Below are 14,858 nucleotides of genomic sequence, written 5' to 3'. Positions count from 1 at the left end.
TTAGAGACTCATGCCGTCAGAGAATACAAAGTTTAGATCTGAAATGTCATGAGATACAAAATAAGTCTCTAAGAGTTGTTTAAATACTAAACTAGTAGCCTAGGGTTACAAAATATGAGTGGACTATGATGGATGATGCAGAGATCCACTTCTGGGGCCCACTTGGTGTGCTGGGGCCCACTTGGTGTGTGCTGGGGCTGAGACTTTAAGCAATTCACGTGCAGAGGCCATTTGTGGAGTTGAACGCCAGTTTTTGTGCCAGTTTGGGCGTTCAACTCCAGTTTTTGATCCTTTTCTGGCGCTGGATGCCAGAATTGGGCAGAGGACTGGCGTTAAACGCCAGTTTACGTCGTCTATTCTTGTGCAAAGTATGGACTATTATACATTGCTGGAAAGCCCTGGATGTCTAATTTCCAACGCAATTGGAAGCGCGCCATTTCAAGTTCTGTAGCTCCAGAAAATCCACTTTGAGTGCAGGGAGGTCAGAATCCAACAGCATCAGCAGTCCTTTTTCAGCCTGAATCAGATTTTTGCTCAGCTCCTTCAATTTCAGCCAGAAAAATACCTGAAATTACAGAAAAACACACAACTCATAGTAAAGTCCAGAAATATAAATTTTTCCTAAAAACTACTAGAAATAGACTAAAAACTAACTAAAACATACTCTAAACTATATGAAATTATCCCCAAAAAGCGTATAAAATATCCGCTCATCATGTACATAAACTGGTTATTTGCAACCATGTCTATGAGTTCTTGAGCTTCTGCAGGCATTTTCTTTAGGTGAATGGATCTACCTACAGAAGTGTCCAATGACATCTTAACTAATTCAGACAGACCATCATAGAATATGTCCAGGATGGTCCATTCTGAAAGCATGTCAGAAGGACACTTTTTGGTCAGTTCCTTGTATCTCTCCCAAGCTTCATAGAGGGATTCACCTTCTTTTTGTCTAAAGGTTTGAACATCCAATCTAAGCTTACTAAGCTTTTGAGGAGGAAAGAACTTGGCTAAGAAAGCCGTGACCAGCTTATCCTAAGAGTTCAGGCTATCTTTAGGTTGAGAGTCCAACCATATTCTAGCTCTGTCTCTTGCAGCAAATGGGAAAAGCATGAGCATGTAGACCTCGGGATCAACCCCATTGGTCTTAACAGTATCACAAATCTGCAAGAATTCAGTTAAGAATTGAAAAGGATCTTCAGATGGAAGTCCATAAAACTTGCAGTTTTGTTGCATCAGAGAAACTAATTGAGGTTCAAGCTCAAAATTGTTTGCTCCAATGGTAGGGATTGAGATACTTCTTCCATGTAAATTGGAATTTGGTGCAGTAAAGTCACCAAGCATCTTCCTTGCATTATTATTATTTTCAGCTGCCATCTCCTTTTCCTTTTCGAAAATTTCTGTAAGGTTGTCTCTGGATTGTTGTAATTTAGCTTCTCTTAGTTTCCTCTTCAGAGTCCTTTCAGGTTCATGATCTACTTCAACAAGAATGTTCTTGTCCTTGCTCCTGCTCATATGAAAAAGAAGGGAACAGAAAATAATAATAAGGATCCTCTTTACCACAGTATAGAGATTCCTTTGTGTGAGTAGAAGAAAAGAAGAAAAGGAATGAAGAAGAGAAGAATTCGAACACAGAGGAGAAGAAGGGGTTCGAATTTTGGGTGGAAGAGAAGTGTTAGTAGATGAATAAATAAATAGAAGGAGATTAGGAAGAGAAGAATTCGAAAATTTAAATAAAAATAAAATTTAAAGTTAAAATTCGAAAATTAAAATTGAAATTAAATTAAATTAAAATTTAAAATAATTAGTTAATTAAAAAAAGGAATTTTGAAAAAGAGGGAAGGGATTTCCGAAAATTAGAAAGAGAGAATTAGTTAGATAGTTTTGAAAAGATAAGAATTAAACAAAAAGATAAGATTAATTGAAAAGGATTTAAAAATCAAATTTTGAAAAGATAAGAAGTTAGAAAAGATTTGAAATTGATTTTTGAAAAAGATGTGATTGAATTTTATTTTGAAAAAGATTTGAAAAAGAAATTTAAAAAGATTTGATTTTGAAAACTAAAGTTGATTACTTGACTAACAAAGAAACAAAAAGATATGATTTTAAAATTTAAAGATTGAATCTTCTTACTAGGCAAGTAACAAACTTAATATTTTTGAATCAATCGCATTAATTGTTAGTAAAGATTTGAAATTATGAAAAAAAGATAAGAAAAAGATTTTGAAAATTATTTTGAAATTTTCGAAAACATAAAGGAAAAATTGAAAAAGATTTGATTTTTGAAAAAGATTTGAAAAAGATAAGATTTTCAAATTGAAAATTTGATTTGACTCATAAGAAACAATTAAATTTTAAAAAGTTTTGAAAAGGTCAAGTCAAATTTTCGAAAATTATGAGATAAAAAAGGGAAAGATATTTTTTTTATTTTTGAATTTTTAATGAAGAAAGAGAAAAACACAAAATCAATGCAAAACATAAAAATTATGAATCAAAACAAGAAAATTATGCAAGAACACTATGAATGTCAAGATGAACACCAAGAATACTTTGAAGATCAAGATGAACATCAAGACTTATTTTGAAAATTTTTAAGAAAAGAAAAACTTGCAAGACACCAAACTTAGAACTTTTCAATGCTTAGACACTATGAATGCAAAAATGCATATGAAAAATAACAAAAGACACAAAACAAGAAAATATGAAGATCAAACAAGAAGATTCATCAAGAACAACTTGAAGATCATGAAGAGTGCAATGCATGAATTTTCGAAAAATGCAAGAAACATAAAAACATGCAATTGACACCAAACTTAAAAATTGACACTAGACTCAAACAAGAAACATCAAAAAAATTTTTTTTGGTTTTATGATTTTATTAACTTTTTTTTATTTTTCGAAAATTACTTTGTGAAAAACGAAAAAGAAAAAAATTTTTTTTGTGTTTTTCGAAAATAAGAAATAAAAAGCTTAAAAATAAAATAAAATTACCTAATATGAGCAACAAGATAAACCGTCAGTTGTCCAAACTCGAACAATCCCCGGCAACGGCGCCAAAAACTTGGTGCGCAGAAATCATGACGGTCCATCTTCTTTGGTAACGGCGCTGAAAACTCAATACGCACGTTTATAATCTTAATTCTTTGTCACAATTTCGCACAACTAACCAGCAAGTGCACTGGGTCGTCCAAGTAATAAACCTTACGTGAGTAAGGGTCGATCCCATGGAGATTGTCGACTTGAAGCAAGCTATGGTCATCTTGTAAATCTCAGTCAGGCAGATTCAAATGGTTATGGAGTTTTATTAATTAAAATATAAATAAAACGTAAAATAAAGATAGAGATACTTATGTAATTCATTGGTAAGAATTTCAGATAAGCGTATGGAGATGCTTTGTCCCTTTTGTCTCTCTGCTTTCCTACTGTCTTCATCCAATCCTTCTTACTCCTTTCCATGGCAAGTTGTATGTTGGGCATCACCGTTGTCAATGGCTACATCCCGTCCTCTCAGTGAAAATGGTCCAAATGCTCTGTCACAGCACGGCTAATCATCTGTCGGTTCTCGATCATACTGGAATAGGATTTACTATCCTTTTGCGTCTGTCACTATGCCCAGTACTCGCGAGTTTGAAGCTCGTCACAGCCATCCCTTCCCAGATCCTACTCGGAATACCACGGACAAGGTTTAGACTTTCCGGATCTCGGGAATGGGCATCCATGGGTTCTAACTTATACCACGAAGACTCTGATCTCACGATCAGGAGGCTAAGATACTCATTCAAGCCTTGTTTGCATGTAGAACGGAAGTGGTTGTCAGGCACGCGTTCATAGGTGAGAATGGTGATGAGCGTCACATAATCATCACATTCATCATGTTCTTGGGTGCGAATGAATATCTTAGAATAGGAATAAGCTGAACTGAATAGAAAATAGTAGTAATTGCATTAATACTCGAGGTACAGCAGAGCTCTACACCTTAATCTATGGAGTGTAGAAACTCTACCGTTGAAAATACATAAGAACAAGGTCCAGGCATGGCCGACAGGCCAGCCCCCTAGACGTGATCAATATTAGGGGTGGGCAAAAAAATCCACATTTTGGATTTTAAACCACATCCAATCCAAACCATTTAAAAAAAAACCAGTTTTTAATAAAAAAAAATCCAAACCAAATTGGATCCTTTTTATAATTTGGTTTTCAAATCCAAACCATTTAAACAAGTTTAAATCCAGATCCAAATCCATATCCAAATTAAAATCCAAAATAAAAAAACCCTAATCAGTGAATCCAGTCCACAATCCAGTTTCACACACAACCGTGTCCTTGTCGGTCTTCTCTCTTCGGCTCTTCCCTCTTGGTCTCTGCCGCAGCCGGCACCAGAGCAAGCACCGTGTTGGCTCTTCCCTCTAGTGTTCACCTGCCGTTTGATCATCGTCTGCTTGTCCAAAATCTTACTGCTCAGGTAATAATTTGTCATTCAATTTGGTTATTTGCTTGCGTTCAAGAACTATGCTTCCAAAATTACTCTCAGTTTCATGCTTGTTTAGGTCGTTAGTGTTATGAACTGATGCTTCTAAATGATGTAAATGGTGGAGACTCCCAAGAGTTTAGGTCAATATTGGGAATATGGTTTTTATTTTGAAACTGAGAATCTCAAATACTCCAAAAATTAGTTTGTGGTTTGGTCAATGGTAGTTTCAAATTTTGGTTGGTTTTGATTGAAGTTTCAATCTTTCCCCTGTTTCCTGGATTTTGATTTCTGCCTCCAAAGGAGAAGAAAAGGTGGGTTTCTCTTACATTTTTTCATTTTACATATTTGAGTTTCTAAATCAATTTTGTTTCAGTAGAATTTAATTTCCTGAACCAAAACTCTTGAGGAGGAAGTGTTCACTGATGATGATAAAGTGTGGGTTGGTCTAATCAATCTTTTTATTTATTCATGTCAATTGAATTATCCAGTTATGTATTTTTATAGTTGTTAATGCTCTTGACTGTCTCCGAGGAAGGCATTTCATGAAGAGATTGAATATGAGCTCATATGTTTGTTGAGGATATTTCCAATATTGCTTTTGGAAATCCATCATTAGATAGGAGCTCATGTATTTCCAACAATTGTTTCCTTGAGCACATCGATTTATGTTTCAGCTAGAAGCCATAAATAGTTTGCGTAAAGGAAGTTATGTATCAATGGCAAATGCCACTTTATATGTACTCATTTCTTGATATGTGCCCCTCCCTGTATTAGGCTTTGTATAGAAGTTTTGTTTCTTTATATTTGTGATTCCACTTCATCTTTGCAAAGTTTTGGTTTGAAATGACTTTATTATTAATTTTACTTTTAAAAATATTATGGTTTGAAAATTGAATTTCTAAAAATTAGTTTTAAAAGTGGATATTTTGTTAAAAAAGCTGGTTTGGAAATTAGATTTTTTAAAACTAGTTTTAAAACTGGATTTTTGGTTGAAAAAACTGGTTTTAAAACTGGATTTTCAAAAACTGGTTTTAAAACTGGATTTTTTGTTAAAAAATCAGGTTTTAAAACTGGATTTTCAAAAAAAAAAACTGGATTTTAGATTTGGATATTAAAAAACTGGATTTAAAATCGGTTTATAAGTAAAACCGGATTTAAATTCTAAAACCGGTTTAAAATCGGTTTTTGTTCTTTCAAACCGGTTTAAAACCGGTTTCTCTCTTCAATCCAGTTCCAGTTTGGTTTTATGAACCATAAAACTGGTTCTGAAGTGGATCCAGTTTGGATTTTTAAAAATCTAAACCATGCCCACCCCTAATCAATATGATCCAAAGATAAACTAAGAATGCGTAAGATGTTTTAAAAGGACCAGTAAAAAGTTCTATGTATACTAAACTAGTTACTAGGGTTTACAGAAATGAGTAAATGATGTAGAAATCTACTTTTGGGGCCCACTTGGTGTGTGCTTGGGCTGAGCATGAGCTTTAAACGTGTAAAGACTTTTCTTGGAGTTAAACACTAGCTTTGGTGCCAGTTTGGGTGTTTAACTCCACTTTGCAACGTGTTTCTGGCGTTTGACTCCAGAATTGTGTAGAGAGCTGGCGTTCAACGCCAATTTGTGTCGTCGAAATACAGGCAAAGTATGGACTATTATATATTGCTGGAAAGCCCTGGATGTGTACTTTCCAACGCAATTGAGAGCGTGCCATTTGGTATTCTGTAGCTCCAGAAAATCTATTTCGAGTGCAGGGAGGTCAGAATCCAACAGCATCAGCAGTCCTTTGTCAGCCTCTGAATCAGATTTTTGCTCAAGTCCCTCAATTTCAGCCAGAAAATATCTGAAATAAACAAAAAAACACAGAAACTCATAGTAAAGTCTAGAAATGTGATTTTTAATTAGAAAATAATAAAAATATAATAAAAAACTAACTAAATCATACTAAAAACATACTAAAAATAATGCCAAAAAGCGTATAAATTATCCGCTCATCAAGAAATCATCCAAATTTCTTATGGAAGGACCAACAGAAGCCCCAACAAGGCTTCAATAATAATGGTGGAAGAAATAGGTTTAGCAATAGCAAGCCTTTTCCATCATCTTCTCAGCAACAGACAGAGAATTCTGAATGGAGCCTTTTTGGCTTGGCAGCCATAGTCTCTGATCTATCCAAGACCATACTAAGTTTCATGAATGAAACAAGGTCCTCCATTAGAAATTTGGAGGCACAGGTGGATCAGCTGAGTAAGAAGATTACTGAAACTCCTCCCAGTACTCTCCCAAGCAATACAGAAGAAAACCCCAAGAGAGAGTGCAAGGCCATAACCATGACCAATATGGCCAAACCTGGAGAGAGTGAGGAGGACGTGAGTCCCAATGAGAAAAGCCTCATGGGACGTCCTCTGGATAGAAAGGAGTTTCCCTTTAAGGAACCAAAGGAATCTGAGGCTCATACAGAGACCATAGAGATTCCATTAAACTTACTTCTGCCATTCATGAGCTCGGATGAATATTCTTCCTCTGAAGAGGATGAAGACATCACTGAAGAGAAAGTTGCTAAGTATCTAGGAGCAATCATGAAGCTGAATGCCAAGTTATTTGGTAATGAGACTTGGGAGGATGAACCCCCCCTTGTTCACCAATGAACTAAGTGCATTAGTGAGGCAAACATTACCTCAGAAGAAACCAGATCCCGAAAAATTCTTCATAACTTGTACCATAGGCACCATGACCTTTGAGAAGGCTCTATGTGACCTGGCGTCAGGGATAAACCTCATGCCACTCTCTGTAATGGAGAAACTGAGAATCTTTGAGGTACAAACTGCAAGAATCTCACTAGCGATGGCAGACAAATCAATGAAACAGGCTTATGGACTAGTAGAGGATGTGCTTGTGAAGGTTGAAGGCCTTTACATCCCTACTGATTTCATAATCCTAGACACTAGGAAGGATGAGGATGAATCCATCATCCTTGGTAGACCCTTCCTAGCCACAGCAAACGCTGTGATTGATGTTGACAGAGAAGAGTTGGCCCTTCAGTTGAATGAAGACTACCTTGTATTTAAGACTCAAGGTTCTCCTCCTGTAACCATGGAGAGGAAGCATGAAAAGCTTCTCTCAATACAGAGTCAAACAAAACCCCCACATTCAAACTCTAAGTTTGGTGTTGGGAGGCCACAACCAAACTCTAAGTTTGGTGTTGAGAGGCCCCAACCATGCTCTGATTATCTGTGAGAATCCATGAGAGCTCACTGTCAAGCTATTGACATTAAAGAAGCGCTTGTTGGGAGGTAACCCAATGTTATTTAATTATTTCTATTTATTTTCCATTGCTATTTTATGTTTTCTTTAGGTTGATGATCATGTGAAATCACAAAAACAACTGAAAAATAAAAAACAGAATGAAAAACATAATGAAAAATAGCACACCCTGGAGGAAGAGCTTACTGGCGTTTAAACGCCAGTAAGAGTAGCAGAATGGGCATTAAACGCCCAGTCTGGCACCATTCTGGGCATTTAACACCAGAAACAGGCACCAGACTGGCATTTAATGCCAAAACAGAGCATCAAGTTGGCGTTAAACACCAAGAAAGGGAGAAAAGCTGGCGTTAAACGCCAGAAACAAGTAGCAACCTGGCGTTTAACGCCAGAATTACACTCTAAGGGCATTTTGCACGCCTAAATGGAGCAGGGATGCTAAGTCCTTGACCCCTCAGGATCTGTGGACCCCACAGGATCCCCACCTACCCCACCTCTTCTTCTCTCCTCTTCACACCTTTCCATAACACTCTTTCCCAAATACCCTTCACCAATTACCTCATTCACTTTTCCACAAAACACCACCTACCTTCAAATTTAAACCTCTTTTTCCCTCCCAAACCCAAACCCCAAATACACGAACTAAACATCCCCCCACTCCTATATATACCCCTCATCACTCCTTCAATCTCACACATCCCAAACCCCTTATACCCCATTGGCCGAATTTTCCTCTCCCTCCATCTTCTCCATTTTCTTCTTCTTCTCCTTCATTCTTTCTTCTTTTCTCGGGGACGAGCAAACACTTCATGTTTGGTGTGGTAAAATCATTGATTTTTTGTTTTTTCATAACCATTTATGGCACCTAGGGCCGGAAAAACCTCTAAAAAGAGGAAAGGGAAGGCAATTGCTTCCACCTCCAAGTCATGGGAGATGGAGAGATTCATCTCACAAGCCCATCACTAAGAAAAGGATGGAGCAAACAAGAGAGCCCACTCATGGACCTCAACAAGAGCATCATAAAATCCATGAGATGCCTCAAGGGATGCACTTTCCTCCACAAAACTATTGGGAGAAAATTAACACCTCCCTAGGAGAATTAAGTTCCAACATGGGACGACTAAGGGTGGAGCACCAAGAGCACTCCGTCATTCTCCATGAGATTAGAGAAGATCAAAGAGCTATGAGGGAGGAGCAACAAAGGCAAGGAAGAGACATAGAGGAGCTCAAGAGCACCATTGGTTCTTCAAGAGGGAGAAGACGCCACCCTCACTAAGGTGGACCTGTTCCTTAATCTCCTTGTCTATTTATTTTTTCTGTTTTCATTCTCTATGCTTTATTTATGTTTGTGTCTTTACTACATGATCATTAGTGTCTAGAAACTATGTCTTAAAGCTATGAATGTCCTATGAATCCATCACCTCTCTTAAATGAAAAATGTTCTAAAAACAAATGAACAAGAAGTACATGAATTTCAAATTCATCTTTGAGATTAGTTTAATTATCTTGATGTGGTGGCAATACTTTTTGTTTTCTGAATGAATGCTTGAACAGTGCATATTTTTGAATTTGTTATTTATGAATGTTAAAATTGTTGGCTCTTGAAAGAATGATAAAAAAAAGGAGAAATGTTATTGATGATCTGAAAAATCATAAAATTGATTCTTGAAGCAAGAAAAAGCAGTGAATACAAAAGCTTGCAGAAAAAAAAAGAAAGAAAAAGAAAAAGCAAGCAGAAAAAGCCAATAGCTCTTTAAACCAAAAGGCAAGAGCAAAGAGCCAGTAACTCTTTAAACTAAAAGACAAGGGTAAAAAGGATCCAAGGCTTTGAGCATCAGTGGATAAGAGGGCCCAAAGGAATAAAATCCTGGCCTAAGCGACTAAACCAAGATGTCCCTAACCATGTGCTTGTACCGTGAAGGTGTCAAGTGAAAAGCTTGAGACTGAGCGGTTAAAGTCATGATCCAAAGCAAAAGAGTGTGCTTAAGAACCTTGGACACCTATAACTGGGGACTCTAGCAAAGCTGAGTCACAATCTGAAAAGGTTCACTCAGTTATGTGTTTGTGGCATTTATGTATCCGGTGGTAATACTGGAAAACAAAGTGCTTAGGGCCACGGCCAAGACTCATCAAGTAGATGTGTTCAAGAATCAATATACTGAACTAGGAGAATCAATAACACTATCTAAATTCTGAGTTTCTATAGATGCCAATCATTCTAAACTTAAAAGGATAAAGTGAGATGCCAAAACTGTTCAGAGGCAAAAAGCTACTAGTCCCGCTCATCTGATTGGAGCTAAGTTTCATTGATATTTTGGAATTTAATAGTATATTCTCTTCTTTTTATCTTAATTGATTTTCAGTTGCTTGGGGACAAGCAACAATTTAAGTTTGGTGTTGTGATGAGCGGATAATTTATACGCTTTTTGGCATTGTTTTTAAGTAGTTTTTAGTATGATTTAGTTAGTTTTTAGTACATTTTTATTAGTTTTTAAATAAAAATCATATTTCTGGACTTTACTATGAGTTTGTGTGTTTTTCTATGATTTCAAGTATTTTCTGGCTGAAATTGAGGGACTTGAGCAAAAATCTGATTCAGAGGCTGAAGAAGAACTGCAGATGCTGTTGGATTCTGACCTCCCTGCACTCGAAATGGATTTTCTGGAGTTACAGAAACCCAATAGGCGCGCTCTCAAATGCGTTGGAAAGCAGACATCCAGGGCTTTCCAGCAATATATAATAGTCTATATTTTTCCCAAGTGTTGACGATGCAAACTGGCGTTCAAACGCCAACTTCCTGCCTTATTCTGAAGTTAAACGCCAGAAACAGGTTGCAAATCAGAGCTAAACGATAGAAACAGGCTACAACCTGGCGTTTAACTCCAAAAGAAGTCTCTACACATGAAAGCTTCAATGCTCAGCCCAAGCACACACCAAGTGGGCCCCGGAAGTGAATTTCTGCATCATTTACTTATTTTCTGTAACCCTAGCTACTAGTTTAGTATAAAAACTACTTTTAGTGATTTATTTCACATCTTTTGACCGATCTTTGATAAGTTTTATGCTATCTTAGACTTTTATGGGGGGCTGGCCATTCGGCCATGCCTGGACCTTCATCACTTATGTATTTTCAACGGTGGAGTTTCTACACACCATAGATTAAGGTGTGGAGCTCTGCTGTTCCTCGAGTATTAATGCAAAGTACTATTGTTTTCTTATTCAATTCAAGCTTATTCCTATTCTAAGATATTTGCTTGCACTTCAACATGATGAATGTGATGATCCGTGACACTCATCACTATCCTCAACCTATGAACGCGTGCCTGACAACCACTTCCATTCTACCTTAGATTGAGCGTATATCTCTTAGCCTCCATTCCGAAGGATCGGAGTCTTCGTGGTATAAGCTAGAATTATTGGCAGAATTCTTGAGATCCGAAAAGTCTAAACCTTGTCTGTGGTATTCCGAGTAGGATCTGGGATAGGATGACTGTGACGAGCTTCAAACTCGCGAGTGCTGGGCATAGTGACAGACGCAAAATGATCAACGAATCCTATTTCAACATGAGTGAGAACCGACAGATGATTAGCCGTGCGATGACAACGCATTTGGACCATTTTCACTGAGAGGACGGGAGGTAGCCATTGACGACGGTGATACCCAACATATAGCTTTCCATGGAAAGGAATATGAATGATTGGATGAAGGCAGTAGAAAAGCAGAGATTCAGAAGGAACAAAGCATCTCCATACGCTTATCTAAAACTCCTACCAATGAATTACATAAGTATCTCTATCTTATTTTATATGTTATTTATATTTTAATTACTAAAACCCCATCACCATTTGAATCTGCCTTACTGAGATTTACAAGATGACCATAGCTTGCTTCAAGACGACAATCTCCGTGGGATCGACCCTTACTCATGTAAGGTTTATTACTTGGACGACCCAGTGCACTTGCTGGTTAGTTGTGCAAAGTTGTGAAGAAGAATTGAGATTATGAACGTGCGTACCAAGTTTTTTGGCACTATTGAGATCACAATTTCGTGCACCAGATGCAAATTAAGAATAGAGCCCTTTTACAATATAGGAGAGGTGTCAAGGAGTTCTTAGATTTTACCTTTAGTCATAAAAAGGATGATAAGATATATTGTTCGTGTTTTAAATGCAATAATTGCCTTAGAAAATCTCGTGAGCAAGTAGATTTTGATCTTCTAAGTCATGGCATAGTGAGAAATTATACAATTTGTTACCACCATGGAGAATCGCTACAAGATGAGTCACCCTATTCAAGTTCATTTGATAGTGAGGATGATTATATGGATAAAGATGACATGAAAAATATGTTAAGGGATCATTTTGGAGTTTGGGATATAGAAGAGGATATTGAAGAACCTAATGAAGAGCATATAGAAGAGGATATAGGAGAACCTTATGAAGAGCATGTAGAAGAACCTAATGAAGATGCAGCAAAGTTTTACAAACTTTTGGATGATTCTGAGAAAGAACTATATCCAGGATGTACGTAATTTTCAAAGCTCTCATTTTTTATGAGATTATTCCATATTAAATGTCTTGGTGGATGGAGTAATAAATCATTTTCTATGTTACTTGAGTTATTGAATGGTTCCTTTCCAAAAGGGGTACAACTACCGGCATCTTACTATGAAGCTAGGAAGATTATTCGAGATCTTGGCTTGGATTATGAGAAAATAGATGCTTGTATTAATGATTGTATGCTATTCTGGAAAGATCATGATAAGAAAGAAACTTGTGATCATTGTGGTGCTTCAAGGTGAAAGTTTGAGGAGAAAGATGGAAAGATAAAAAAAATTCCTATAAATGTTCTCCGTTACTTTCGAATAACTCCAAGGCTTAAAAGGTTATATATGTCAACGAAGACAGCATTTGATATGATATGGCATGATGCAAAGCGAATTGATGATGGGTATTTACGTTATCCAACTGACTCAGAAGCATGGAAATCATTTGATGAGTTACATAAGTCCTTTTCTGATGAACCTAGAAATGTAAGGCTTGGATTAGCAAGTGATGGGTTTAACCCCTTTGAAAATATGAGTACTAAATATAGTATTTGGCCTGTGGTACTTATACCATATAACTTGCCACCTTGGAAATACATGAAGGATTCTTATCTGATGTTATCATTGCTTATACCGGGTTCAAAATCTCTAGGAAAGGCAATAGATACATATCTAAGGCCTTTAATTGAAGAATTAAAAGAATTATGGAATATAGGAGTTGATACCTTTGATGCATATGAAAAAAAATTTCAAAATGCGTGCAGCTATATTATGGACAGTAAATGACTTTCCAGCATATGGAGATCTATCTGGATGGAATACGAGAGGGGCACTTCGTTACCCCACTTGTAATGTTGAGACTCAATCTAAGTTTCTTACTAATGGAAAAAAATTTTGCTTCCTAGGTCATCGACGCTTCTTGCCAATTAGACATAGATGGCGACGTGAAAAAGAATTGTTTGATGGCACAAAAGAACTTAGGCGTCTTCCCAAGCAACTCTCTAGTGATGATATTCTTCAACAAGTTTTTAGCTTAGAAGGGTTAGTAGTTAGTAATCATAAAGATATTAAAAAAAGGAAGAGAAGTGCAGTAGGAAAAGAAATGGTAAGTTCCCATCCATGGTTGAAAAAAAGCATCTTCTTTGAATTGCCATATTAGAGGACTTTATTGTTGCATCATAATTTAGATGTCATGCACATAGAGAAGAATATATGTGACAATGTTCTTGGGAAATTGATGGATATTCCAGGAAAAACAAAAAACAATTTAAATTCTCGTTTGGATATGAAAGAGTTAGGCATAAAGAAAGATTTGCATCCTATTAGAGAGGGAGAAAAGGTGTTGTCATTACCTGATGCTATTTATAAATTGAATAATAAAGAAAGAAGGAGTTTGTGTGAATTTTTGCAAAATGTCAAAGTACCAGATGGATATTCTTCAAATATTAGGAGATGTATTAACCTAAAAGAGAAAAAGATTTATGGCTTAAAGACTCATGATTGTCATGTTCTTCTAGAGTGCTTCCTTTCGATTATTTTACGGGGTCTTTTCTCATCACATGATGTGCATAGTGCATTAATAGGACTTTGCAGTTTTTTCAAGGAGTTATGCTCAAAAGTTCTAACAGTGAAAAATCTTGAAAAGATTGAAGAACAAATCATTATCACACTTTGCAAGCTGGAAATGATATTTCTGCCTTCATTTTTTGATGTCATGATCCATTTACCTATCCATTTGGCAAGTGAGGCGAAGACTGCAGGACCGGTCCATTATCGATGGATGTATCCTATTGAGAGGTAAATATTATTTTATCATGTAATTTTTTAGATAAAATGTTCAATAAATTCCTTTACTTATATATTGTCCCTTTTTGAACAAAGCTATTTATGTAGCTTAAAAGCTTATGTCGTAATCGAACTCATCCAGAAGGTTTAATTGCTGAAGGATATCTTGCAAATGAATGCTTATTATTTTGCTCAAGATACTTTAATGGTATTGAAACAAAGCATAATCGAATTGGAAGAAATTGGGATGGCGCAATAACTCATGGTTATAAAGTTGAAACAAAGGATAAAGTATTACCAATTTTCAAGCAAAATGGAAGACCTACAAGAATTGTAAAGTGACAAGAAGATTGAGTCTAGAAGAAATAAAGCAATCCCATCTTTATATTTTGAAGAACTGTGATCAAGTTACTTCTTTCATATGGTAAGCATAGTTGTATTTGGATAATATTTAGCTTTTATTTTAGAAGTATTGCTTGAAACTTATTGGCCTTTATAAATGCAGCAAACATAAAAAAATATTAGAAAAAGAGAACCCAAGAAATGTTCAAAAACGACATGATCAAGAATTTTCAGATTAGTTTGAAAGTCATGTAAGTCCTAAATATGGATGAAATATTACATACTACTTTTTAATCAGGTTACATACTACTTTTTAAAGTCATGTAAGAATTTTTTTTTAACTATATCTTTTCTTTTTCAAATCAGGTTACATCTTTGTACAACGAAAAAGATGAACAAGTAACCCATCAACTTTTATATTTAGCAAGAGGTCCAGCAAGAGAAGCCATATGCTATA

The 14,858-nt window shown here is 36.1% G+C and overlaps 1 non-coding gene across 1 annotated transcript; it reads left to right on the top strand.

The window, feature by feature from the left end:
- Positions 1–873: 873 nt before the first annotated feature.
- LOC148550416 (small nucleolar RNA R71) lies at positions 874–981 on the top strand. The gene has a single exon (XR_015892614.1). It is a non-coding gene; the product is annotated as a small nucleolar RNA R71 (small nucleolar RNA).
- Positions 982–14,858: the final 13,877 nt, after the last annotated feature.

The sequence above is a fragment of the Arachis ipaensis genome, chromosome B7 (assembly GCF_059453495.1).
Source record: "Arachis ipaensis isolate K30076 ecotype BB chromosome B7, ASM5945349v1, whole genome shotgun sequence".
NCBI lineage: Eukaryota > Viridiplantae > Streptophyta > Magnoliopsida > Fabales > Fabaceae > Arachis > Arachis ipaensis.
Note: the sequence above shows the minus strand (reverse complement) of the source record. Positions and strands in the feature narration are given on the sequence as shown.